Source organism: Lactuca saligna, chromosome 4 (genome assembly GCF_052625555.1).
Source record: "Lactuca saligna cultivar CGN05327 chromosome 4, ASM5262555v1, whole genome shotgun sequence".
In the NCBI taxonomy this organism is placed as follows: domain Eukaryota; kingdom Viridiplantae; phylum Streptophyta; class Magnoliopsida; order Asterales; family Asteraceae; genus Lactuca; species Lactuca saligna.
In genome coordinates, this window is record NC_136420.1 from 322734753 (window position 1) to 322737023 (window position 2271).

At 37.3% G+C, this 2271-nt stretch overlaps 1 pseudogene; it reads left to right on the plus strand.

Moving 5' to 3' along the window:
- The first annotated feature begins 506 nt into the window (after positions 1-506).
- LOC145044060 (UPF0496 protein At4g34320 pseudogene) lies at positions 507-2035 on the plus strand (annotated as a pseudogene).
- Positions 2036-2271: the final 236 nt, after the last annotated feature.

Here is a 2271-nt window from a genome sequence, read left to right on the forward strand (position 1 = left end):
GAACGATCCACCAGGTTTGGTAAAGTTTAAATGGCTCAACCATATAAGGTTTGCTAAAGTTTGAATCTTGAAGTTTAAAACAAATAGCACATCGCGTAGGTACTAACCCCTTCCTACATAACTTTGAGAAAACATGAAAAAATACATGTCACAAAAGATGCTATGATTTTGCCAAATACTTGATTTGATGTATTTTTTATTCAAAATCGTTTGCGTGAAAATATGGGAGTGTTTCATGAACGTGTCAAAAAACAACAAAAATGTAATTTTATATAATGAGCACCATTCGTTGCTAATTTTGCAAATAACATGATTTTGTTTAACAATATACCGACATACATGATAATTCCACTAAAAGGATCAAAAACATTTTCAAATCGTATGAACACTCCTATTTTATACTAGATTATTTATCAAGTTGAACACACGAATCTAGATTTTCTTGAAAACGATAAAGGATAGTTTACTACAAAACGCCAAACATGAGAGTTGAAAAAGTCAGAGAGAATATTTTTCTCGCTAGAATTCAACGATGGGTAATTTCGTAATTTCCCTAGTCAGAGATGAAGGTTCTCCGCCGTGTTCCTCCGTCGTAATCAAATATAATTCAATCCAATCAAAGACCACACACAGTTGACTTCAGATTCAACGGCAAATGGGATCTTCAAAAGATCCCAACTTTCCCCTTTAATCAACGACACAAAAATCCCCAAAAGAAATCCCTTCTTCTTCTTTTTCTTCATCACTCGATTCACTTCAATCGATTTTCAGGCACCCATCGCCGATGGGTTGTGTGTACAGCTCAGAGTCCGGCAGCAGTCGAACAAAGCTACCAACAGGGTCGTCGTCGACTTCGTCATCTGGAACTCCATCGATATCAAAATTGCAGCTCAGTCCAGATCTAACATCTTATCAAGATGCTTGCCGATCAGATCCAGATCTCCAGTCGTTGGATTCGTCACTTCAATACCGAACAAGTCGGGTCATAAATTCTCTGGCCACCGGCGTCGAGGTCCGTTCACTTTCCCTTGACTCCCTCCGTGAAGTCACCGGAAGTCTTCTCGATATGAATCAGGAAGTAGTCAACATCCTAATTGAATCAAAAGAAGACATTTGGAATAACGAGGAATTGTTTTCCTTAGTTAAAGATTTCTTCGATCTTAGTATCCTAACTCTAGATTTCTGCACATCACTGGAGGATTGCTTGAAAAATGCTCGATATAGCTTATCATTTCTCCAGATTGCGATCAATCAGTTCGATGGAGATAACGATTACTTAAAAACCCTAGAACAGTTCAAAAAATTCGAAGCGTTAGAAGGTCCATTCTCCGAAGAATTTTTCGAACTGTTTCAATCTGTATACAAACAGCAACTCTCAATGCTGAAAAAACTACAAATCCAAAAAGGTAAAGTAGACAAGAAGCTGAAATCAGCAAAAACATGGAGGAAATTGACCAATATGATATTCGTCATCACTTTCAGCACTGTGATAATCTGCTCTGTGGTGGCTGCCGCCGTCGCTGCACCAGCGGTGCTGACAGCATTGGCGGCTGCAGCGGCGGTGCCGCTAGGGTCAATGGGGAAGTGGGTTAATTCGTTATGGAAGAAATACGAGACAGAATTGAAAGGGCAAAGGGAGATGATTAGTTCAATGCGAATGGGGAATTTGATTGTGATCAAAGATCTTGATAATATCAAAGCTTTAGTGGATAAATTAGGGATTGAGATGCAGGGTTTGGTGCAAAACGCTCAATTTGCAATCAAGGAAGATGAAGAAGAAGCGGTGGCTATGGCGGTTGATGAGATGAAGAAAACAGTGAATGATTTTGCAAAAACGATCGATGAATTGAGTGATCATTCGGATAAATGTTGCAGAGATGTAAGGAGAGCAAGATTAGTGATTGTTCAGAAGATTACGAAGCACCCTAGTGGCTCAATTTAGCTTATGTTGCTTTGGTATTCACTAAAAGGAACATTCTGTTGTTAACAAAATTGTTCATATCCATTGAAAAGATTTTGACATGCTTTTATTTGATAGGTTTTTGTAAGAGCCATGATGGCTTTGAGGTTATTATTTTCCTAATAATTTTATAGATAGGAAAGAAGGTCATATATAACCCAATCAACTTTTGTTTTTTTTTTTTTGTTTTTTTTTTTTTTGTTTTTGTTTTTTTTTTTTTTTTGGAGTATTACAACTCTTTAAACTTTCAAAATAGAGGTTAAATAAGGGAATATCCCAAAATAAAGAGGTCATCCGGTTTCTTGCATGAG